General features: G+C 35.4%; 1 long non-coding RNA gene across 3 annotated transcripts in view; it reads right to left on the bottom strand.

The window, feature by feature from the left end:
• Positions 1 to 27,807, bottom strand: part of LOC137642631 (uncharacterized) — a 498,287-nt gene that overhangs the window by 306,783 nt on the left and 163,697 nt on the right. For all 3 annotated transcript variants that reach the window (XR_011044823.1, XR_011044824.1, XR_011044822.1), the window contains exon 2: positions 25,504 to 25,547. This is a non-coding gene — a long non-coding RNA (uncharacterized lncRNA). The remainder of the gene's footprint in view (positions 1 to 25,503; positions 25,548 to 27,807) is intronic.

Raw genomic sequence — 27,807 nt, 5'->3', positions numbered from 1 at the left:
TGGTGGATTACAACCATCACCCATGGTATGCACTAACTTGAAAGAACGCACCATTGAAGAGTCCATGCTTTAAATTAAACCCCATCATTCAAGCTCTCTAACATCCGTGACATCTGCCCCAACTTCTTGAGCGTGATGTCTTGATCCTCTTTGTCACTTTCCTCATTTTTTTTAATCTTTCTCACTTGCTGAAATTATTAATTCAGCATGGTCCTCCTCAATCAGCACATCAAGCAACTACAAAATACTGTTCTCATCCACTTTCTGGAAGCCTTCGACTGTTATGCTATGTGCCAAGGCCACGATCAACTTCACCACCTAGGTGAAGGCCTCATTAGGACTGGACCCCATAAAGTCCTTTCCTCAGTCCGGCCACAGACGTTTAGAGCAAACATCTAATATCTGTGACTTTATATCCTTAATCAATTTCTATATCAGTAAGAGGCAGCCTGTAATAGTGAAAGCCTTTCAGTACTACATAACCAAGTCGGGATTGTCATCAATGGTTGATTGGAGACACGGCATTGCAAGGCTGCTGTAGTGTGCATTCAATCGACTGGAAGAGTGATGTAGTGTTACAAGGAAAGAAAACTATCTTCACGTTATTAGGCAGTACTTGGATGGAAAATGAATATCTGGGAACATTGTCAAGGTCTAGCAAAACCTTTAAATCCAAATTCCCCTTCTGCAAATACTGCTCTACCTCAGAAAGAATTAATTACGAAAGCAACTGAAGAAGTTACATGTCATACTTGCGCCTCTGTTGTATGTCGACCACACAGGCTGCAACCTCTTGATGTTGCACTTGAGTGTACAGGGGTTGGAAAAATAAAGGGGCCCGTGGCATTTCAGCACATAATCAATGTACATCCAGGGAGACATAAAAAGATGCAATTTTTAAGATGTGATGTAAAAAATACATGCTTCAATATTTTTATGAACTAAAATATAATGCACAAATGTGACGTTTTAATGAGCCTTTGGAAAAATTGCAGTAAATTCCAAGCATCAAAATCACCGGAACAATATCTATTATTCAAAATTTACTATACATCCTACTTGTTCTTTGCTGCCTTGAAACTTGGACCAGGACTTTATTCTGGGACACTACGAGTGCGCTGAGGCCTCTTCTTCAAAAATAAGCCTGTCAACCAATAAAAATATGTTATCAATAACTTTAACTAACATAATTGTAATGGTAGGACTTATGGTACCTCAATTTATACTTACATTAATTAATTTACTATATTAAGCCTATATACAAAATATTTTTGTATTCAAATACAAAAACAGATTACAGACACGGCATTTTTTTATACATACATTACATAGACTAACCTATGTACTAACCAATTTTATCTATACTCCAGACTTAATCTGGCTTGTAACCCCTCTCAACGATGATCTTGCAAAGCTACTCGGGATAAGCTTTCACTGCTTCGTGGTTCGCAGCCCAAAACTTCCGTTATCTTGACGTTCTTAAGTAAAAAAATTCTACTTTATCTTCTCAAACCATCCCTTGCTGCCTTGGAAAAACCTAGTGCTAGGCAGTGGTTTGAAAGCGTAAAATGGCAGAACAGAGATTTGGTCTTCTGGAATATGGAGTTGACGGCTGGACTTTTGCAGAGCTGGTCATTAATCCACACACAAGACAATTTCTGCCTTGACCTTAACCTTATCCCGCACTGTTTTAATATGCTTAACACAATGCAAGGCACTTACTGCATGCTCACAACAGCACATATGTTAGTCGTGTTCTCAATGTACCGTAAGGTAGTCTTTTTTACCCCAAAAAGACGTCATACGGCTGCATATGACAACCGTTTCCTGCACTTATACAATATCTCTACCTTTCAGTACAAGATCATCATCTGCAACTTTGAAGTATCTCGAGAAGAGGATGAATTTCTCTTTGGGGCATGGTACAATACAATATGACAAAATCTCAAGAGATCTTCACTGGGCAACGGATGCAGCAAGATTGGAGCAAAGTGACCGCGGCAGGTTGCTGCGGAGAACGAGGGGAGCATGAGAAAAAACTGTAACAGAAAATTTTGAAACAGAAAATACTGATAATCTTTTTAATCAATCCAGCATTTCTTCGTCGGTCAAGCATTCTCGGATAACTGAACATTTGCTTCTCAACCAAAGAATCACGCATGAGTAGTGTTTTGACAATTAACCAAGCATTGGATCATTCGCCAATCATTTACTGATAAATATAAACTACATATTAATTGAACAGCTAATTCTCTGCTAAATATTGACTCATGAACTGAAGATAAATTGATATTGGTCTATCCATTTCTAGCTCATAGCCAAAAATCACTCTTTAGCTGAACATTGACTTATAACTTTTCTTATCAATGGCTTATCACGCAAACCTTGGCTTTTAATTACTGCTTAAAATGGCTGATCAGGCGAACACTCCCTTTTAAATCTGCTTATCAATGGGTTATCGGGCAAACAAGCACTTATCACAAAAACATTTTGCACAAAGCCTAAAATTCACTTCATTGTTAGAATTGCATATATATCTGCTGGTTATTTTCATATAGGCTACACAAATATATAACTTTTTAAGCAAGCACTCCCATATCACCTAAAAATTGACATAACAATCGAGCATTCTTTGATCAGACAGACATTCGCTCTTAGCTAAACATACTGTACACTAATCATCCAACCAAAATATACAATGTAAGAGTCATGCCATGAAACGTTACACCTTATAGTCATCCCTTCCTCCAAAACTAAGTACGTTAAATATAAGAATCAATTAACCTAAAATAAACCAAAATCACCTGACAATTTACATATCAAGGAAGTTGAAGGAACCTTAATACATATCAAATTGTGGAATAACATTATTGATTTCATTGCGAGATTTTGCACTCTTCCTTCGTTAAGACAAATGTAAACTGGTTGGGTAACGAGAACTTATCTTAATCACCTTTTTTTTTAGAGAGAGAGAGAGAGAGAGAGAGAGAGAGAGAGAGAGAGAGAGAGAGAGAGAGAGAGAGAGAGAGAGAATCTACATTTGTTTTACCTTAAAAAATTTACCTTAAACAACACAGGCACATATTGTATTTATTGGCACCTGAAAATTCTGAAGAGTTACTTGTAGAGCATAAAATCATACATGTAACAGAAAGAGAAGCATACGGTCAGACAGACATCTGTGGTAACTGATAGAGCCAGTAAGTCATTGTCCGACACATGAATAAAGTAACAGATAAAAGGAATTAAATCAAAAATTAAAGCAGTAGTAAATAAATCAACCTGTGGCAAATTCAATTATCAATTAGAAAATGAACTGGAATCATAAGAATAATTTAAAGCGATCTTAATCTCTAAATACTAGTAAATAAATTACTATTTTGGTCAGTCAATAGTTAACGTTGCATCTTTTGAGCAATACAAGTTTTTATGAATATTCAACTTGAGACCTTTGATAGCTACATGTTATAATGGCAATATACATAATAATAACTATATAGGATGGGTCCTTTGTGGTCAGTGCTGGGTCACATAATAGCTTCTTGAAAGACAATGAAGTTCATGAAAGAGTAACCTACATTAAAGTTATATAAAAAAAATAGCCTAGCCAAATTCTCTTTGGAGCTCATCACGTTTTTCGTTTGATTTGTCTGCAGCATAATTTCAAGATACTAATCGAATGATTTCAATGAAATTTGGCAACGACATTAATTGTGTGACCTCCTTCAGTTGTTAAATTTTGGGGAATAGTAAAAAGGTTGAAGGTTAAAGGTAACTTATAATGGTCTGATAGTAGAATTGCATGAAAATCCCTTAGACGATTTAACTAAAACTGGGTTAAAACATACATCAGGTAATCCTTAAATCATTATCCTTAGTTAGGGTAAAAATTGGTCTTAGGTTAAATGTCTGAGGTCAACGTCCCAGATTTTTTGATGATTTGAATGATAAAAAGCCAGATACATATGTGCAGTGTCTTTTAAATAGGAGACAAGTTATAATGGTAGTCATTTGGTGAAATTACAGCAATCTTTTTGGGGGGCGGGGTGAAATGTTTAAAATACAGCTTACTTATTGATGTTATCCCTACCACAATGAAATTCTTAAAAATAGCTGGTCTTAGATATAAATTTAGTGGTTAACAATCAATTACAGCTATATAATTGTGATACACTTTTCAATATGAAGAAATATTAACAGAAATTACACCAAACGTTAAGTTAGGTCGGCATTCTAAAAACAAAGGACTCAAAAGAACTCGAAATTCGGAAAAAGGCAATGATTTTATTCACTGTTGGGTACTCCAAGTTAGGGTAGACTCCATACTTAATTATATTGTAGTTGTTCATAAAACGTAGATGTTCAATTGAAAATTAGAAAACGTTTTTAGAATAAAACATTTCGTAAATGATAAGAGAGGCAATTAGAGCCAAAATAGAGAAAAATCTGTTAGGGGAAACACACACACAACCACCAAAACTGCGGAAGAACAGCTGGCAAACCCGTTGTTCAAAAGAAGTATTATGGTACTCAGAGCTGAAAGTAAATTGCAACAAGACTTTAATAACAAATACGGACAAACCACTTTCTTATCTTATGGTGTACATGGTTTGTTGCAATAATAAAAATTGAAATGAGGAAAATAATTATCCTTTTAAGAAACTTACGAAGAACCAGATACGCATCAGCGTGTCAGTTTGACAAAGTATATCCAATCGTTGCATGATGATAATATAATCATGTAAACTATGAAAAAAATATGCTTATTTAGCGGCATTTGATATACCAAGCATTTTGCAGCTACATATTTACTTTATCCTTATAATGATGTTAATAACACTCGATTCCCCCTTAACCATGTTTACCCAACGTGACTAAATTAATGATTGAAAGTCATTATCATTTCTTTTACTTTCTTTTCTTTTTATTTTTCGTTACTTCCGGATGTATAGTTGTACGATCCTTCACCATATTAAGAAAATTCCACAAGAAGTTCCTTAAAATTTGACCTAAATTTGACCGTCTTGATGGCTAGTCACATATTTGTGGCGTCCGTAATGTATAACAGTTAACCCTTAATAATAATATCTTATGTTGGCCTTCTAAATATAAAAAATCAAGGTCACTGAACATGTGAAAATTTCATGTTGATTCCCAATCATGAGACTTAATGCTAGACAATATTCTAGAAGTTTTTATTCCAGGTGTCATCTAGTTGTGGAATGCTCTTCCTAATCAGGTAGTTGAATCGGTAGAACTTCAAAAGTTCAAATTTGCGACAAATATTTTTATGTTGAACAGGTAGACATAGCCTAAGTCTCTTTTCATATGAAAGATTTGTTTTAATGTTGTTACTGATCTTGGGATATTTTTTCTAATTGTTCATTACTTCTCATATAGTTTTATGCATTTTCTTATTTAGTTCCTTCACTGGGCTATTTTTTCTTGTGGAGACCTCGAGGTAATAATAATATGACTGGCCTGACTACTATATTGGATCTTTCTCTCTTGTTACGTTTCATTTTCCCTTTGCTAACACACACAACGAATGGTAGGACCTATTCTTTACATACTCTCCTCTGTCCTCATACACCTGACTACACTGAGATTACCAAACAATTCTTCTTCACCCAAGAGGTTACTGTACTGTAATTGTTCAGTGGCTACTTTTCTCTTGGTAAGGGTAGAAGAGACTCTTTAGCTATGGTAAGCAGCTCTTCTAGGAGAAGGATACTCCAAAATCAAACCATTGTTCTCTAGTCTTGGGTAATGACATATCCTCTGTACCATGGTCTTCCACTGTCTTGGGCTAGAGTTCTCTTGTTTGAGGGTACACTCGGGTAAACTGTTCTATCTTATTTCGCTTCCTCTTGTTTTGTTAAAGTTTTTAGTTTATATAGGAGACATTTATTTTAATGTTGTTACGCTTCTTAAAATATTTTATTTTTCCTCGTTTCCTTTCCTCACTGGACTATTTCCCCTGCTGGAGCCCCTTGGCTTATAGCATCCTCCTTTTCCAACTAGGGTTGTGACTTAGCAAATAATAATAATAATAATAATAATAATAATAATAATAATAATAAAGGAGCACGACAACCACCCTCCAGACTCGGTAAAGGCTTTTGTAGTCGGACGTCAATCCCGATTACAGACAGACAATTCTGTCACATCAAAATGCAGTATAACGTTATCCAACAGTATTCATCAAAATACAATTAAGAGTAAATCTGTCTATGCAAGAAAGCAGTTAAAATGGCGAACAAAACAGATGTTCCTAATGAAAAATTATTATTTGGACCATTGTTTGAAATGCATGCTTCAAGCAAGCGTAGCCGACTTGGTCATTCTCCACCAGCACTATTTCTTCCCCCAAACAACTCAGGGCGTTAATAAAATACAAGATTACGGACAGCTCACCCACAAGATAAGATGACCGATCAAACAATACCTGTAACTCTTAATGGTAAATCTGTTGAAACCGTTAAATCTTGACAATGATTTATTGCAGTATGTATAAATATGTCTAACTAAATGCTATTTGGAATTGCATTTTTCTTTGTGAGAATTTTATCCCTGTATTTAAGGGTTAAGAGGACGACAAACACAGTAGGGCAATTTTAAAGTCTATCTATTAACTTTGTTATTCATTCTAGGAAGTAGGTTGGTCAAGGCACAAACTGCCCGTTGAGATACTACCGCTATAATTGTTGGGCCCTTCGACTGGCCAGATACTACTGTGGTACATTGAATCCCTCTCTAATTACGACTTATTTTCCTTTACCTACACATTCTCCAATATTCTGGCCTCTTCTTTATACATTCTCCTCTTCCCAAATACACCGGACAACGCTAATATAACCGAAAATTCTTCTTCAATCAAGGGTTAACTACTGAAAGTTCTTCTTCGATCAAGGGGTTAACTACTGAAAGTTCTTCTTCGATCAAGGGGTTAACTACTGAAAGTTCTTCTTCGATCAAGGGGTTAACTACTGAAAGTTCTTCTTCGATCAAGGGGTTAACTACTGAAAGTTCTTCTTCGATCAAGGGGTTAACTACTGCACTGTAATTGCTCGGTAGCTACTCTCCACTTGGTAAGGTAGAAGAGATTCTTTAGCTATGATAGGCAACTCTTCTATGAGGACAATCTAAAATCAAACCATTGTTCCCTAGTCTTAGGTAGCACCATAGCCTCTGTACCATGGTCTTCCACTGTGTTGGGTTAGAGTTCTCTTGCTTGAGGGTACACTGTGGCACACTGTTCTATCCTATTTCTCTTCCTCATGTTTTGTTAAAATTTTTAATAGTTTATATAAGAGATATTTATTTTGATGTTACTCTTCTTAAGATATCTTATTTTTCCATGTTTCCTTTCCTCACTGGGCTATTTTCCCTGTTGGAGGCCCTGGGCTATTTTCCCTGTTGGAGGCCCTGGGCTTAAACCATTCTGCTTTTCCAACTAGGGTTGTAGCTTAGCAAATAATAATAATAATAATAAAAATAATAATAATAATAAAAATAATAATAATAATGGTTCATTCTCCGAAACAAAAACAGTCATTATGTCAATAGCTTTGGTAAAAACAATAAGAAATTAAGGAAGGAACATGGATAGACTGTATAAAAATACTCAGCAATTCGTTTTTGTTGTTGCTTAAATACGACTGTTATTGTTATTGTTGTTATTACTACAACTACTACCTAATCTGCAGCCATTGTTGGAAAAGCAAGATGATATAAGCCAAAGGGCTCCAACAGGGAAAAATAGACCACTGAGGAAAGGAAATAAGGAAATAAATAAATTAGGAATAAAACGATTAAAAGACCGCAAATTCCTGTCCAACATATCACAATGAGAATTAACCACTGAAGACCGGACTGGAGAACAATACGCGAAACAGGGTAGAATGAAAAAATTAAAACACTAAGTTCTTGAAAGCCTTTTCCAGTAGGCAAACTTTTTGAGAAATTGAAGAAGAAACAGACCTAATGTGTTTCTCAAAAGGAAATTTGATGTCGAGAATCGCACCTAAAATTTTAAAAAGCCTCATACAGAGTTAAAGAAACATTATCAATGCTGAGATCCGGATGTTAAGGACCCAATGTCCTCGACCTACTTGCAATCATACTTTGAGTTTCTTAGGATTCAACTTCATGCCCCATGATTTTCACCATGCACTAATTTTATCTAGGTCTGTATTCAGGGATTCAGCAACCCCAGATCTACTTTCAAGAAATAGAAAAGATGCAAAGAGAGTAGCATCATCTGCATATGCAAAGAGCTTGATTTTTAGGCCAAATCAAATGTCATGTGTGTATAGTATGAAAAGTAATGGGCCAAAAACACGACCCTGAGGAACACTAGACATCACATTTCTATACTCAATATGGTCCCAATCAACAACACCTTTTACCGATCTATTACTTAAAAATTCAATAAAGATGCTAAGAAAACACCAACCCACTCCCACTTGCCACATATGTGACCTTCCCCAGCACCCCCTGAAATCGATTTCTGCACAAACTGGGGGTGCTAGCACCTCAGGTTAAGAAACGCTGGCTTATAGCACCCTGCTCTTCCAACTCCAACTAGGGTTGTAGCTTAGCTAATAATAGCGATAATAATCATCATCATCATCATAATAATAATAATAATAAGCCCTTAAATCAAGCCAAGACCGGAAATGTTAAAATAAATACACACATAAATCCTACTTCGATTATTTTTTAAACAATTCTACCAACATCAAACTACGCCACAGCCCGTAAGCCAGACGCGAGGACCTCCTTCATTCATTCTATATTACCCTAATACATGGTTGGAGCCCTGTTCATTGTTCGGGGGTAGGGAAGAGCATCATCACAAGGGCAGACGCTTGATTAGCACCCTCGAAAATATCATATGGAATAACATGGCATTTACCTTACTTAAGAAGGCCTCTGGGGGGTGGGGGAGACTCTTGAGAAGCCGAAATCCTTGCCAAAATTTACAAACATACGCCTAACTCAGGTTAAAATATAGAGAATAGAATTTTTTCGCGTTACGAAGTATAGCGAAAAATAATTGTCCTAACGACATGTAAGCAGATCTTAAGTGTCTTGTTACTTGAGTTCAGTTGTTATGTAGGCAGTGGCCAATGAGAATTTAGTGTTGGGTGAAACGTATTCAATGTTTGAAGAGGTATTTAGTAAGTGGTCACTTTCTAGCGCACGCTAGCCCGAGCAAGTCGAATTTATTAGCCAGGACGCCAGGCAGGGTCAAATACAGCTTCAGATGTGAATAGTGTTTTCACGTTAGCAATCAGAATGCTGAAACCGTTTCAAGAAGTGATGGACAATTTATTATCCGATTTCCAGCAGAATATTCAACAAGTATCCGCACCTCGTTAAAGTATGATGGAAAACCATTTGAATGAGCATCGCGTTATTTTGAGGAAACTGATACGAAAATGTTAGCATTAGATGCGATTGTTTTTCAACTTGAAGGACAAGGAACATCTAAAACTGCTGCAGAAACGAGTTAGTACGCAAAGAGCAGCATCGCCGAAAGTGTCAAGCTAGTTAAAGATCGAGGGAAAGTGTGGATTCATATCAACTTTGATGGAAGAGGTCTAGAGCTCAATAAAGGCCGAGAGTTGACATTGGAGCCAGGAATGTACCAAGAAAGACGTCGAAAAGATAAGTGAAAATATAGCTGTTTTTATTTTTGTATACTTAGCAGTTGGTACAAGGAAATTGGAACATTGTGTTTATTTTATTTTATTGTTTTAATCGCCTGTTGGTTGTTGTTATTCACAATACATTGAACAGAATTGGATTGGGTCCGGTAAGATAGTCATTGACGTCTAAAAGGGCGATCACAAAATTCCATTTCAAAACCGTTACTGTGGTTGTTGGATTGGGTAACAATAGGTCAGAAAGGGACGAATCAGAATTTATTAAGAGAATGGGTGACACTGGTATCAGAAAAACTAAGAAATAATTCCTTTGACGGTGACCAAGAATGGAAATGGTAAGCAAGGCTGGTTTTTTATTTCAAACTTTTTAAGGATTTAATCAGTCTACAGTCTGCTTATCGCATAGAAATCTATTAAAACGTTGCCAATATCTTTCTCATTGGGGAAAAATTTAAAAAGTTTTTTTATAATGGATATTCTTTAGATATTTTTGAAGCGGCGGTACATCTTTACTAAAGTTCTTAAGTCTGTTAGATATTGGAGATCTAAGGAAGTGAAGATTGAAGTATTTTTAGAGGATGGCATAGCTGCGGATGGTTTATTTGAAGGGGCATTGGATGCTAGCTATTTACTTTAAAAGCTTCAAGATTTGGATTTATTTACAAGAAAGTATAATTGGTTTTCAGACTCTAAATTGTATTTGGAAAGGTTTACAGAGGACGAATACTGAAGGCGAATTTCGTAACTACAGTGTTAGGATAAACTGTCGTTAAAGACCTTGTTTAGATGCCAAACATTCTGAATTAACGAAAACGTTATTTTAACGAATATCTTTTGGACAGAATTGTCTGTTACATATTTTCCACGAAATTTGTCGTGAAAGGTATTGTTAAAATGAAAACGATATAGTATTTCTGTATTTTTACATATTGAGCAAAGCTAGTTAAGAACTTAATGAAGAAATATCAGATGCTCCGGTTGAGAGCACGTTTTGACGCAGAAATTCATTCTTTTTATTTTGGTCCTTACTTTAACTATATACTTGCATCAGACTTATTTAACCTATTACTTCATTGTGACGCCTAAGATGTAGGCAGTTTATCACTATATTGTGACGCCTAAGGTGTAGGCAGTTTATCACTATATTGTGACGCCTCAGGTGTAGGCAGTTTATCACTATATTGTGTGGCCTCAGGTGTAGGCAGTTTATCACTATATTGTGACGCCTCAGGTGTAGGCAGTTTATCACTATATTGTGACGCCTCAAGGGTAGGCAGTTTATCACTATATTGTGACGCCTCAAGGGTAGGCAGTTTATCACTATATTGTGACGCCTCAGGTGTAGGCAGTTTATCACTATATTGTGACGCCTCAGGTGTAGGCAGTTTATCACTATATTGTGACGCCTCAGGTGTAGGCAGTTTATCACTATATTGTGACGCCTCAGGTGTAGGCAGTTTATCACTATATTGTGACGCCTCAGGTGTAGGCAGTTTATCACTATATTGTGACGCCTCAGGTGTAGGCAGTTTATCACTATATTGTGACGCCTCAGGTGTAGGCAGTTTATCACTATATTGTGACGCCTCAGGTGTAGGCAGTTTATCACTATATTGTGACGCCTCAGGTGTAGGCAGTTTATCACTATATTGTGACGCCTCAGGTGTAGGCAGTTTATCACTCTATTGTGACGCCTCTGGTGTTGGGAAATTTATATGTTGTGACACCTCAGTAGTAGGTTTGGAGTAATTCTGAAGTTTTTAGCGATGAATACAGCGCATTTTTTTTTTCATATCATGAAAAGAGTGGTTGGAAACTGGTCAGTAAATTAATCTTTAAAATTAAACATGAAGGAGCAGGAGGCAGTCGACAGAATTATGTAAAGTACTTTGGCAATGTTTGAACGTTGTTCCAGATAAAATTTTCGATTTTAATGCAAGTAGGTAGCAAAAAGCCAGATTTGGAAATCATAGAAAACCAAAGAATTTAAACTTGTACTGAATACACTGTTCAGGTCATCAATGTATGTAAGCCCAGAAAGAGTACAAAAGAGCGGATTTTTTGAAGTGTTGTCAACTAACATGGATGAATGGTCAATTCTTTTTACATTTTTCAGAGTTATGGACTTGTGAGAGTTATTAATTCTTTAGACTGTTTTGCTACTTTTAAAAATATGTTGAGGTTTTTAATCTCTAATATTGGTGTCCAGGTACAGAGGCAATTGATGCTTTAACTTGAGGTTTGGTGCTTTATACCAAAGGTTATTAATAAAATGGAGGTAAAAATTCTTAAGTAGAATATTCCTGAGTGAAAGTCCTCTGCATCTTGACTGTTCATATTAACGAGGGAAACTTTATTGTTAAACTTTTGAGTGTTTACGTAACAAAGGTTTTATTACACGGCAAAGATAAGAAAAAAAAAAAATGAAATTTTTCGCTGAAATTTAACTTTGATATAGAAGGTAAAGGTTTTTGAAATTACACTTTGATATAGAAGGTAAAGGTTTTTGAAATTACAAGTATATATGTACATTGTTTTATTTTTGGAATCTGCTTTCCAGGATCGTGAATGCAATGAATTGCCAGCAGTCGTCTTTAACGGTGGCATCTAATTTGGACAGGAAATTGGGGGACCTCAGTTGTCATGAGCATCTTCTATCATCGATGAATGGCAGCACCGACAAGGCCTACAAATTTGTCTTTCATCAAAGAGAAACTTACAATAATGGTCACGAGCAAAGCGAAATGCCATTGTATGTTGCTTTATTTATCACGCTTCTATTAGATTCCGGCGTTTTAGTAATCTCCAGTGATCAAGCTATTTATGCCATAACGTGCATGCATGAAATGAGGGGTTACATAGATCCAACGGAAAATTCACTTGTTAAATCTTTGCAAGCACCTGTGAAACATTAAGCTGGTAGATCGGTGCATACAAAGGATCTTTTTGATAATATGGTGTTGCAGAATCCGTGCGGATTATATTTTCCTATATTGAAAAACTACTTTATTATTTTGATAGATCATTAAAGTTTTCTTATCTGAGATTTGGGGAATTAAGTTTATTGTAATTTGAAGATTTCTTAGTTGAACAGAAAAAAAAAAAAAAAAAAAAATTAAATCACCAATACTGTTTAGTTTTTGATATCGGAAGTTATCACAAATGCTTTTCCATATTTGATGTATTTTGCTTGAGGCAGAGGAAGCTGGAATGATTTTGTCCTTTGATCGATTTCTCTTTAAGAAGTTTTTTAAAAGCTCCTGTAATGTAACTAAACATAATTTTTTGTTAAAACTGTGGCTACAAGTTCAAACATCGCAAACGATAACGTCAATGATAGGTGTCTTCATAGTCATGAGTGTTGGTAGTCTGTTTCAAGTAAACATGTTTGTCAAAGGCTTCAAAAAGAGGTTAAATGTGTAAATCATTCAATCGGAGCATTTATTTCTCTCTCTCCATTTTTTTCCTTCTCTCCCTTTCTTTGGTATTATCTAGGGTCAACCGGCACGGTGCGCTATAAGGCAATTTAATGTTTTATTATGCTTATACCTATAGTGTAGAGAATGCGGAGTGAAGTGAGGACTAGAATTTTTTCGCGTTACGAAGTATAGCGAAAAATAATTGTCCTAACGACATGTAAGCAGATCTTAAGTGTCTTGTTACTTGAGTTCAGTTGTTATGTAGGCAGTGGCCAATGAGAATTTAGTGTTGGGTGAAACGTATTCAATGTTTGAAGAGGTATTTAGTAAGTGGTCACTTTCTAGCGCACGCTAGCCCGAGCAAGTCGAATTTATTATTAATATTATTATCATTATTATTTATTAGTAGTACAAGAGTGAGGTTCCACCACTCAAATTTGAGTTACTCTGCATTATTGCCGTGGATACACAGGTTTCCATAGTTTTTTCAAAACTTGAGATTTTGTTTTTTATCTATGGTTTTTCCTGGGCGGCAGAGGAGGCTTATATGTTAATTTGACAGTTTGTTTTAAATATGCACTGCTATATCAGTACAGAAGTTTGTAGAAGTTATTAGAATGTGATGTTATATATAAATTGTTTTTTAAAAAGTATGATTCATTAGAAAAATAAACCTGGCGTCAACCGGCACGGTGCGCTATAAGGCTAGGGTCAACCGGCACGGTGCGCTATAAGGCAATTTAATGTTTTATTATGCTTATACCTATAGTGTAGAGAATGCGGAGTGAAGTGAGGACAGATGATTATAAAAGAGGGATGGTTTTAGGCTGGTCTTAAAAGCAGAAGCTGGAAGAGGAAATGGCCCGTTTCCTGCGCTCTCCACAGCGTTCATGTAATTATAACATAAAGAAGGAGAGGAGACATCCATCTCGAAAGTCATTTTGAATAAAGAGAGAAGAAGCTTCAGAGCGTTGGAAAGGGTGAAGTGTTGCTACTTAAAAGTAAAATGGTTGTTACGTGTTAAGACAGGAACTCTCAACTGAGAGGAAAATGTATCTTGACAAGCATATACTAGAAACAGTAGTTGTTTAAAAAGAAACAAAATGAAAATAAGAAATGTATGACAGGATTGCAAATTTACCATTAAATATATAGTGTCAGTAAATCTTTAAACATTTTATAATCCTCTCTTGAATGTAACCTTCGTTAAGGGATTGACAAATTAGTAATAAGAAACTTGCAACATTAATTATTGAAAAGAAAGAAACAATCATCCACGATCACACAAGTATTAAAGAGTATGATTCTTAAATGCAAATAACACAAATTATGAATTCCATCAAGACCACTGATAAAGAAATTGAACACTAACTTAGCATATTGTTAGCCAGAAGCAATAAGAATTTCAATACAACAAGCAATACACAACTCGTATGTAATAAATACTTCAACATAAATATTGCTAACTGCCGCGTGTGTTATAATTGGAACAAAATATCAAATATACCATTAATAAAAAGTGAAAAACTTTAATATCGTGATAACAAATGTATCCGGCTTTTGTAAGGATGAACCAAAGTGCCTATAAAGGACAAGAATCATTGATGCTCCGTGAGCTGATCAAGGAATTCCTTCTCTAAATTGAGATGGAACACAACAAATACACGGAGAATGTTAATGACATGCGTAGGTATGCATAACTAAGTAATGCCAAACTATCTTCGCATCCTGCTTGACGCAATGACTATGAAATACGCCATGCGATTGGCAGGCACAAATGCCAGAAGTCTGTGCAAAAGCAAGAAGGGTGTTCAAGAATATTTATCACAAATCTAGCCCAAGTCACAGGAAAAATATGCAGTGTTACACAGAACACCCGTGCACACAGGTAACTATAGACAATTCTTTTTAGTGAGGCAGATTTGTACCGACTCGCAGGGGGGCCCGTTTAGCTCGGAAAAGTTTCCTGATCACTGATTGGTTGAACAAAATAATACTAACCAATCAGCGATCAGGAAACTTTTCCGAGCTAAAAGGGCACCTCTGCGAATCGGTGCAAATCTGTCTGACTAAAAAGAATTGACTATAGTCATGCGTGAAACATAAAAACAATGCTCTAAGTATAATGAAGAACTATTATCATTACAAGTATAATTTCGCTATCCCTATTAAAACCATCGTAAGTATGAATGTATTTTAAAATGTGTATTTTATCCCACATTGCATAAAACTGCATGTTACTGGAACTAAAATTCTGTCTTACGTCATTTATTTTACATTCAAGTAGCATTTTTATGAATGATTAATGCGGAATCATAGCTCGAAGGCTTAACATAGGTATCTCAAGAAAATAATTTAAGTACACGGATCCCAGATTATTAATAATTGAACAGATAAGAGAATTAGGCATATAGAAGAATAAATCATAGACACACTTGAACAGAAACAGATATCACACCGAAAAACTACTTTAAATATTTAAGAAATATATCAACGCTGACCAAAGGAAAGGGACGGAGAAAATGAAGTCAAATAAGAGGACCTTTGACAATAAACCGGGGGAATAAGATATGATAAGATAAGATAGTTTGAGATATGATAAGACAAGAGTTTGTCACTACATCGATATTTACTTCTAAGCTGACGTCACCCTCTTCCTGAACTGGGCATCGAGTACCAAATAGATTTCAAATTTTCGCTATGATAACTGATCATTAAACTACCAATAAATCTTTCAATAATAACAAAGAAAATGTTTAATGGAATACACTACCGAGAGAGAGAGAGAGAGAGAGAGAGAGAGAGAGAGAGAGAGAGAGAGAGAGAGAGAGAGAGAGAGATATTGTCAACTCAAAGCAAAGTAAATAATAGGCAGTACCATTAATGGTGAAACTAAATTCAACATCAAGTGGTCTAGTAGTTCTTTGGTCCTTTGAGCGAGTCAATTACTTAACCTGATAATTGATAATTATGAATATTATCATCATCATTATTATTACTAGCTAAGCTAAAACCCTAGTTGGAAAAGCAGGATGCTATGAGCCCAAGGGCTCCAACAGGGAAAAATAGCCCAGTGGGGGAAAGAAAATTAAGAAATAAATAAACGATATGAGAAATAATGAACAATTAAAATAAAATAGTTTAAAAACAGTAACATCATCAAAACAGATATTTCATATATAAACCACAGAAAGACTTATGTAAGCCTGTTCAATAAGTTTGAACTTTTGAAGTCTACCGATTCAACTACCCGATTAGGAAGATCATTCCACAACTTGGTCAAGTTGGAATAAAACTGATAAAATACTGTGTGGTATTTAGCCTCATGATGGAGAAGGCCTGACTATTAGAATTAACTGTAAGCCTAGTATTACGAACAGGATGGAACTGATAATTGTTATTTGATATATCTAGAAAGAGCATGATTACTAATCTTTCTAACAAATAAAAAGATTCAGATATCTCTAGATGAATTGTCTGAAATACCTGATCAACCCTGATTCATGATTAACACATAGCACGTTCATCAGCCAACTGCTTGAATTTGAAATGAGCTAAACCATCAATTTTGCTATTCGAAATGTCTGACCTTCACTTTACTCATGGCAGAAAAATGCGTTTAAATTTACAAGTTGATGTTCTTATATAATTTCATATCAATTTGGCAAGCAAGTTATATATCAATCCGAGTAGTTCATCAGGAGTTTGCTACTTCAGAGATGAATCACATTGAAAATGACGATATAGTACATTTAAAATAAGTTTCACTACCACAGGTGGGTATTTAAGGAATGCACCACAAAAGAAAATAATTGACTGTACGCTATAGATAAAATGTAAAGCATTGCTTACACTTTTAAAGTTTAGATGGAATGCACAGGCTTGTTTCACGCAGAAAAATCTGTATAAATACACGTGGGTGTGAGTTCGTCTGTAGATGAAGCAGACTGCCGTCTAACAAATAGATGAACAACTCTTAACATTTATTCCTTAACAGAAAGATGGCAGGTAAACAAGAATAATTAACACCTCGAAACTTTCTTATTTAAGACTCAGTTTCAGTAATTGAACTAATTTCAAGACTTTCTCTTCACAGAATTAACAGATAACGAAACTGCCATCCGATTAGATACCTCAAAGATAAAGGAAACAGGGTGGCAACAGACTTAGCTTGAGGAAGTATTATGATCAGGACTTTTTAGATACTTCACAGCTAACCCTGATTTCCGGTGTATCAAATATAGATGATTAGATCCTATGCAAAGATGTTATGTAAAAGGACAACAAAGCCCTTTCCCTTTTATTGTCATTTCTGGTAACAAGTGCAAGAAGCACGTGGATTTAGCAGTGTAACACTAAACTTTAACTATAATTCTACACCTAACGTTTACTATCACATATTGATGCCTTGTTTCTTCTACCCACCTACCTTCAAAGTGTGCTTGTTGATGAAAAATCATTACTTTATATTTATACAAATTTATTCAAAACGTTTCACAAACAAATTGGGAAACTACTTATATATAGAACTGATTTTACCCCAATCTGGGAAGATTTTACATTAAAAAGTTGAGACAGTTGCAAGATAAACTAATACAGGCATCCTGCTACATCTGAGATGACCATCAGCGCCGTTTCGTGTGTTCGACGCTAGGAAATCTTTGAAAGTTACTCAATTACATAAAGTCACAGGTAATTTATGTCATAATTGCATTAACTAACATGGTCATACAAGTAATTCTATTACAAAGATAAATAAAAAAAAAAAAAACTTAACTAGTAATGATAGCCTAAACGTTAGAAACTTTTCACATATAACTTTGACAAGGAAAGGCCATGAAAAACACAGAACATGTTTGCTCGTTTGAGTGTTTTTCTTGTGTATTTTCTTGTATACTGTCAGCCACCATCATTTTATAAACATGCATATAAGTAACGTTATAAAGCTTTTCCACATAGCTTTACAGTCAGCGTACTTATGCACACAAGTTCTGATCCCAATCAGAATATCAATCAAACGAAACCTTTGCCCTTGAATCGTATCAAATTCAAGAACAGCTTACCCTGATTACATTATACCGATAGATTTGTGAATTTTAATGCATTTCCTGACATACTGCCAAGGCTGAAATAATATATTCAAGAACATTAATGCGCTGGCAATATTAACTTTTGTATAAGCTCATGCATGGAGGGTAATGTTAACCCTTACCAATTGCCTAAGAAACACCCTTCTTTAACACATTTGATTTACTAATCTCAACATCGTCAATACCAAATATGTATTTTATTAAACAAAAAGCTAGGAACCAATTTCAAGACACAAACAAAAGGACTAGTTTTTGAAAATTCTAAAAGTTATTTAAAGTCAAGTTCCACACTGGGAACAATTCTTATCAGCGAGATGAGTTAAATAATGCCACGATCTATATAAATTTTTCCCACTCACCTTTCTAACAGAACAATAACTTGGAGTTGCAAGGCTACGGTATCCCACATTTCTGATTCTCCTTATTTTCGGCTTATCATCAGACCTGATTAGATAGATACATTAGGATCATGACCATAATACAGGCACCATATTGAAAAACAAAGAAAATACGGAAGATTCACGTCTCAATTTTCTTTAACTTCTGACTCTGGTACAGTAATACCGGTAACTCTTACAGTAACTGTATCTAAAGGAATCTTGATGACTCCAGATAATCAGCATGAGTGGGAACTCGGGTGCCTCTAGAATAAAACCAATATGTCAAATTCAGGTGATAGAGTAATCAACACTGTGAATTCTGGTGACTTGAGAGTATATGTACCTACGATAATCCAGATGACACTTTCTCTGATTTTTAAGCTCATTCTACCAGTTTTTCGTATCTTTGGGAAACTGGTGGGTCTGAAGTATCTTTTACTGTGGGAATTAAGGTAACCCTAGAATCTGTATTCGAGACTGCAGATCCTAAAACTTCCATATTTGTGGCAATTAATGTGAATAAAAGTATCTCTTTTAGCAGGAATAAACGTGGTTCCCAGCGGCTCATATTCTTTAAGAATCTAAATGGCTCTAGATAATCTAGCTATGTCTATGGAAACTATGGTACTTATAGAATCAGTTATGTGGAAAGCCAGATGACAATATTCTAGTCTGTATGACTCTTGAGGATGTGTCTATGTTCATATCGGTGACTCAGTAGCAGTTGTATGTGTCGGAATCTAGGTGATTCTAAAATCTAGAGCAACAATTTTTATACAAATACAGATAACAATGTTGTTTTCTTTCTTTGGAATCTTGGTGTTTTTAGAATCTTTATCATCTAGGAATTCCCATCTCTTGGATTTTTAATCTGTGGTAAAAATAGATGACCTTAGTATCTGTTTCAATATGAATTAATGTATAATATCTATAATCTGTATACAGAGAATACAGGTTACTGCAAAATATCAATATTTGTGAGAATACATATAACGCTATAGAGACTGTATCTAGGGAAATCTGTGCGACTAAGAAGCAGAATTACCCATTGGAACCCAGGAACTCTGAAAAGTATACATGTAGGAATTTATATGACTCTAGAATCTCTGCTGATGAGAATATCCAAGTACCCTTATTACTCCTGCTTCTAAAAGAATATAAGCAATTTCAAAGCATTTGAAATTATCAGAATGGATTATAAGCTTGACAGTATGTATTAGCTTAAGTCGAGGAGATTCTGTGATATCTTTACCAGTGGAAATACAGGTCACTTTAAGGAATTTGTGTTTAAGAATTTAGGGGAATCAAGTAGCACCAGACTTTTGTATCCGTAGGAAACAAAGTAATTCTAGAATTTGTGTACTGTTGGAACCCAGAAACCTTAAGAGCAGCTGTATCTGTGATAATCCAGATGATTCTGGAGTAACAATATCTATCACAATCTTTCTCACTTCAAACCATTTACATACGTAGGAATTCAGGTGGCTCATTGGCTTCTCTATTTGTGGAAATTCAGGTGACTCATAAATATGTTTCTGGGGGAATCAATGAAACACTAGTCTGTAAATGTTAGGGGTTAGGTTTCAGTTACAGTTTCATATGAAGAGATACTCATCAGAGCGTCAGCTGGGAAGCCCATCCCTCCCCATTGGTGGCCAATCATAGCAGTACCCTCATAAGAAACAGCTTGAACTCATGGGCCGAGGCAGGACTCAATCTGCCATCAATGTTAATGTGAGGTCAGTGTGTTATCACTATCCTACCTGTATTTTTGGTTATCAATGTAACTCTAAAATACCTAAATATGTAGGAATCCAAATGACTAGGAGTATCTGGAGATATCAAGGGAACTTTAGAGCCTGTATTTGTAGGAATCAATAGGACTCTACAATCTCTGTATTGACATTCGGGTGATTGAATGATCTTAAGGCAACCCAAGTATGCCTAGAGTACTCGTTATTGTGCGAAACAAGACCAACTATTGTATATATGGAACAAGGCTAACTGTGGAATCTCTGTATAACGGATATCTAAGTGACTCCAAAGTATTTTCATAAAAGATTCCAGTAAATGTAGCTGATAGAATCCATGTGATTACATGGTAATAGAATTTGTAGGAATCCATGCGATTCTAGACCTTTAGGATCTCTCTGAATTCAGGTGCCTGCTAGACACTATATCCAAAGGAATACAGGTATATATGGAATCTATCAAATATCATGATAATTCTAAAGTATTCGTTTCTTTGAGCTTCAAGGAGACTATTAATATCCATGGGAATCCAAGGGATTGCAGCAGTATTAATTATTCAAATTTGTATCAGTTTCTGTCCATGTATGAATCTTTTTAAATCCAATACATTTGCCAGTAAGAATATATGCGGTGCTATAATCTGTGTATGTTGGATTGCCAAACATGTGTTTCTTAAATCCAGCTTGAGAGGAATTTTTTTTTTTTTTATAAGTTTCTAAATAGTAAATACATAATAGAAATAATTTACACCAGTCTTGCTAACACCATTATCTCATTTTGCCTATAATACATATCATATTTTCTTGATCTTACATTTTTTTTTCAGATTGTCTAAGTTTCTTTCCACATTCACACATTTTTTGGACTGTGTACATTATTCTTAGCTAAGGGCCTAAAAATCTTATCTTGCTGCCTTTGGCATGCATTGTGTAAAACACCTTTTAGAGTAAAGAGAGAGAGAGAGAGAGAGAGAGAGAGAGAGAGAGAGAGAGAGAGAGAGAGAGAGAGAGAGAGAGAGAGAGAGAGAGATAAATTTCCGCAGGTACATCTTGCGTGATGCTGAGGACCTCTTTTCCTACCACCTCAAACCCCCCCCCCCCCCAGCCTCCAACCTAATTCCTCCCATGTATTCTCGCCACCCTCGACTCCCCCCCCCACTTGCCCCTCCGTATCTTACCCAACCCTCCCCCACCATCTGCATTGCTCACCCCGATTCCCGATTCCCTGCATTTCTCCTGCACTTGCCGCGGCTACATTTGCCCCAGACATACTTGTATCACATTCCCAGTTAAAACTTTATCCCATGAATTTGCATGTGTATGTGGGTGCCAGTGCGTGTGAGCGCAAGACCACGTTAAATGCGGACTTTTTTCTCGTGTTTGTGTTTGCGTGCTATTTCGTTGTGTGTATTATCCGACATGTTTCACTTTTTTATTTTTTCAAGGTCTCAGACTAGTATTAAGAACATTCTACTCTGAATACATATTACAAAAGCCATGGCATTTTGGATGGATACCTACTACTACTACTACTACTACTACTACTAATAATAATAATAATAATAATAATTTAAATTCACAAGCGTAAGTTTAAAATGTGAAAAAATAGAGAACTTTCGCGAGCCTAATATTTAAAAGAGGACTTCGAAATTAGCATCCGAACTTCCATATAAAGAGAAGTCAAGAAAAAGTAAGGAAAACGGGAATGAAGCCTAACCCAAACCTAGTAAATACAGGACTCTTTAAAAAATATAACTAAAACATTATATATATATATATATATATATATATATATATATATATATATATATATATATATGTAATGTGAGTGTCGGAAATGAAACCAATAAAAAGAACAAAAATACCTCAAAAGACAGAATTTTCTTAACACGATTTACCAACCTAAACATCCCTCTGATTTGCAATAAAATTTGAATATAACTTCTTTATCAATATATTTTCATTAATATTATATCTCATCATCACCATATTGACGAAAAGGGCCTCGGTTAGATTTCGCCAGTCGCCTCTTACCTTGAGCTTTTAATTCAATACTTCTCCATTCATCATCTCCTACTTCACGTTTCATAGTCCTCAGCCATGTAGGCCTGGTTCTTCCAACTCTTCTAGCGCCTTACGGAGCCCTGATGAAAGTTTGCCGAACTAATCTCTCTTGGGGAGTGCAAAGAACATGCCCAAACCATCTCCATCTACCCCACATCATGATCTCATCCACATATGGCACTCGGGTAATCTCCCTTACTGTTTCATTTCTAATCCTGTCCTGCCATTTAACTCCCAATATCCTTCTCAGGGCTTTGTTCTCAAGTCTACTAAATCTATTGGAGAATGTTTCATTGTCTTACCATGACCCATGTCCATAGAGTAATACCGATCTCACTAAACTGATAAATAGTCTGATTATTTTATGTAATTTCAGACGCTTTGATTTCCAAATTTTACTTAACCTAGCCATTGTCTGATTTGTTTTTCAATCTTTCACTAAACTCTAATTCTAAAGACCCTATATTGGAGATCATAGTTCTTAAATACTTAAATGATTCTACTTTACTGATCCTTTCTCTTTCCAATGATATTTCATCTTCCATTGCATACTTCGTTCCCATCATCTCTGTCTTTCTTTTATTTATCTTAAACCCAACCTCGTGTTATATTTCATGCATTCTGGTAAGCAAGCATTGCGAATCCTATGGTGTTCTGCTAATAAGGACAGCATAGGCAAAAAATTATTTTGAAACCTGAAGTATTAGCAGATGTTTAAGTAGACTACAAGATTATACTGCAGATATCAAAAGTATTATTTTATTGTATAAAGATAAATAGTAACATACAAAACAGTGTATCTATTCTCCAGACGAAGAATTAATCAAGAGGATTAGTTGTAAACTGCTTTAGAGAATATTCTAATAACGTACATTATAAAAGTTTATGCACGAAATCGTTCAAATAAGCAATAAATTCAAATAATTATGACCTGCTAACATGAAAATGAAATGCAAAAATAAAAGTACCTAGTTGCCTAAAAATATCATGAAAGAATATGAGAGATTAACGAGAAGTCAACATGTTTTAGACCCCTGGTTTAGTCATTTCTTTTCAAAATCCCAGAGAATACGAAACATTAAAACAAGATTCCTTTGGACCACACCAAAGCTATCAAGATGAAATTGCCAATAACCCAAGATTTAATCTATGTTTTAATTTCATAAACATTGAACTATATTGGGGTCCTCTCCAGGCCTCAGGGATCATGCTTTCAACAAACGTATCTTCACTACATATGGAAGCTTTAAATCAAGTCTTGCCCAGTTTTTTAAACGAAGACTTTCAAATGAAACCACCAAAATCTCCCTATTTTTAAATTATGTCTCTTTGGAAAGAGACGCAGCATACATTTGAATAAACTTAATTCTTTTAACTGCTGGATATCCTTTCTGCCCATTTTGTTTGAATTGATCCAGTGGTTCTGGAGAAAATATTGGAAGAGTTTGAAGTTTACGCCAGACATACATAAATTAGATCAAAATCTCATTTAATCTTTCTGTTCAGGTGAGCTACAATATTAAAGTACTTGGGATTCTGATGAGTCTTTTAATATATTTAAAATAATAAATGTTTTTTTCATAGAAGAGCTTCTCGTAGAAGTATAGTATCCATTCAAAAACTACATAGAGGTGTAGAATGAAGTTAAACAGTCCCCAGAGAAGTTTGAGTGTTATACCGTCACAAAAATCTAAAAGATTCCTTAAGGAAGTATTTCAGAAGCAGCTGAAAAAGAAAATAATCAGTAAAATATAACACGAGGGTAATCTTGAAATAACTATTCCTAAGAAACGCAGCATTCACGATGGTGTCTACGAGTGACATTAGCCCTTTTCCACATTATTGTTAGTGTAATGATCTACTCACTAACTTGGTCTTCTACCCTATATGGGTTCCAATCCTATCTAGGCAAGTAAATTTTCTAATAAATTTCCTTTAGAATATGGGGGCTCTCAAAAGAAAGTGTATCTAAATATATATCTTGGAAGTAAAAATTCATGAGATACTTTTTATTATAATACATAGATTTTCCATAATTTCAGCAGCTTATGAAAAATCATTACTATGCACACGTTCCCTAGAAAGCAATTAACAGCCATTAAAAATAATAAAAATTACAAATCTCTTATGGGCCCTCTCGGAGCATACACGCCGCATCCGCAAATGATGCATCAGTCATTACGCGTCCGTTCAGTATCATACATGTATGAGAAACATAACGCTAGGGCATTCCCCAACCACCAAATGTGAATAAACAACAGCTATTGCGTCAAACGAGGAAAATTTCTACCCACACTTAAAAGCTTGTCGTAAACGCTTGAGCATTCATGCACATATGTGCGTAAATACAAAAACTTTAATCTCGTGTACATATAAACGTTCACATAAACATCTGGTTCAATGAGTGTATGAGTGTTCTCAGTTTGATCAATTGGGTAAGATACTCTCCATGACATCGGGGGAAAAACCAGGAATCGATTCCGTCACCAGATGGAAAGGTTTAGGCACGTTAAATGAAATCCCAACTGTTTCTCTACTGACCTCAGTATAATCAATTGAGTACTAAACTTGTCATATACCCTCTCAAGAATAGGTTTCATATATATCTATCTATCTATCTATCTATCTATCTATATATATATATATATATATGTGTGTGTGTGTGTGTGTGTGTAATTATAACTTATACGGTTTTATATGTTAAAAACAAAAAACCGTTCGACAGAGTTAAAGATTCATGGGACATTAAAGGTTTACCTTAATTGCAAAATAGTATGTGAAATACCAAAGAAATAATTGATATCCAAAGTTTAAGGGACTTCGGTGTAAAGAAAAGCTACACACTTAAGTTTCACGATTTCCCAAAACACAAAATCCAAATGGTAAAAGCCTTTATGATTTTGTCTTGAGGTTCCCACTATCATGAAAGTATAGAAAAATTATCAGTGAACAAAAGCCCTTTTGTGATCACCACGAAAAAGGACTTGATGAAAGTCAGGCAATGATTTCATACTCATCAAATCCATATCTATCTCCCCACTCTAGTTTATCCCAAAACTAGACGACTTACAATTTTATCCAGTCCCTGAACGAATAAAAAAAAAAAAATTCATCTGGTAACTTACGGGTTCATGTGACTTTTTTCCTTCTGTGGCCAGGCTCCTGAATCCTACGGAAAAAAAATTGTAAAATGTTACAGTTGATATTACGGAAACGATAATCTTTGGTATACATACATAACCTACTCCACTTTATCACTAAACAGATGAGAGAGAGAGAGAGAGAGAGAGAGAGAGAGAGAGAGAGAGAGAGAGAGAGCGAGTATTTTGTGACTAACCTGAAGGAGATAAAAATCAGGAACATGGCTTTTGTAAATCAAACTAAAATTGGAATAAAAATTGAGAGAGAGAGAGAGAGAGAGAGAGAGAGAGAGAGAGAGAGAGAGAGAGAGAGAGAGAGAGAGAGAGAGAGAGAGAGAGTATTTTGTGACTAACCTGAAGGAGATAAAAATCAGGAACATGGCTTTTGTAAATAAAACTAAAATTGGAATAAAAATTGAGAGAGAGAGAGAGAGAGAGAGAGAGAGAGAGAGAGAGAGAGAGAGAGAGAGAGAGAGAGAGAGAGAGAGAGAGAGAGAGAGAGAGAGATTTTGTGACTAACCTGAAGGAGATAAAAATCAGGAACATGGCTTTTGTAAATAAAACTAAAATTTGGATAAAAATTGACAGTATAATAGCAGTAATGAAAATAAAATTAAAATTTGCATGTTACATTTAGCGGCTTTTGTCGTTTAAGATGAACGTAATCAGATGTTGGTTACTGCGTGCACTACATAAAAGAAAATGTAAAGAGGGTATTCTTCTAAATTTGTAGACATGCATGCGAAAGGAGACCTGCCCTATAGTAATACTATACTATACCATATGTGCACTGGTTTTAGGCAGGCAATTGTGATCCAATCTTCTTTTCCAAGAATGTTGAGGAAAGCTTTCGGATTACAACGGATGACAAGGAATGGGCCTGTATATTAGGACATAAGCAGTGACTTGGAAGCATCGGTATGCATGAAGACATGTATTGCGGTGTGTAGATCTTTCAGTATGTGTTGGTTTACTAGGAGCTTGTCAGTAGCAGTCGATAAGGCTTTCTTTGCATTGAAGAAGGTTGCCTCCTTCAGGTATTTTGGCTTGCCCTTGATAGAGTCATAGAGAGGGGAAAGAGTGGCAGTAATTTGAGTCAAGAACCAATAGGTAGTGATGTTTGTGATGTTGGAGAGGGAGTAGTGATCTGGTTCAGTCTGAATATTAAACTGCCTGTAATCCCAGCAACGGCGTACAGATACATCCTTCCTCAAGAGGATGTGCATTTTATCTTTAAAACAGAAACTAACATCGGACAATGAATATTGTAAGCATTCGATTCAGATGTTTCAAATGACTATATTCCTATCAATAAAATATATTTCAAACATTTACCATGTGTGCAGAAACACATCTGTTACTTATCTGCTTGCAAGCAGTGGCTTCAAGTCAAATTTCTGTGTATACGCACTTATTAAACCCAGCCAGTGTTTCTGGCCAAAACATGACCAGCATATCATCATATGAAGAGTAAATAGCAGCAGAGTGCAAAGTAGTCTGGTTGGTACTTGGCAAGTTCGACTGGACATCATCATCCTGCTACAGTTTATTTTGGTTATGTGTTTGAGATTTCCTGCTACTTGTTTAAGTTGCCTGCATCACTTTATTTTGTAATTCACTCTTGAAACCTAGAATAAACTTGATTAACTCAAAAACTGGGTTGAGATGAAGAACACATTAGATGTTCTAAAAAAGTTAATTTTCTTAGGTATATCTATTCAACACCCGAGTAAAAATATTTTATTATGAATTCTGCCAATAGTTTGACCAATTCACAATGCATTATGCCCAAGTCACTAATATACAATCTAAGATCTCAATCATTGTAATGGTCAAGTCTGGCAATAGTTGCCCTCTATTGCATGGCTCAAATGTGTATATATATATATATATATATATATATATATATATATATACATACATATATATACATATATATATATACATACATATATATATGTGTGTGTGTGTGTGTGTGTGTGTAAAAAAAAACTATCACCTCTTAGCAACACAATGACATCAGGTCACCATGGTGCTATACGACTTAATATACTAACATCATGAAATTGTACTCGGCCAGGAACAAGGATGGGAAGTTATATATTACCAGTGAGCTTTGCACATTCATCATTCCTTTTGAAGTGGAAGTCTGAGGAAGATCAACCACTCCCCTTGTGTCATAATATTGAAAGACCATGAATTTGCTAGGCCTCATACTTGACAACACACGTAACCAAGAATTAGTCAGGTAAATTTTAGATTATCATAATGACAACTTGCAGTTGATGG

The sequence above is a fragment of the Palaemon carinicauda genome, chromosome 1 (assembly GCF_036898095.1).
Source record: "Palaemon carinicauda isolate YSFRI2023 chromosome 1, ASM3689809v2, whole genome shotgun sequence".
Taxonomy (NCBI): domain Eukaryota; kingdom Metazoa; phylum Arthropoda; class Malacostraca; order Decapoda; family Palaemonidae; genus Palaemon; species Palaemon carinicauda.
This window is presented reverse-complemented; position numbering and strand designations above follow the sequence as displayed.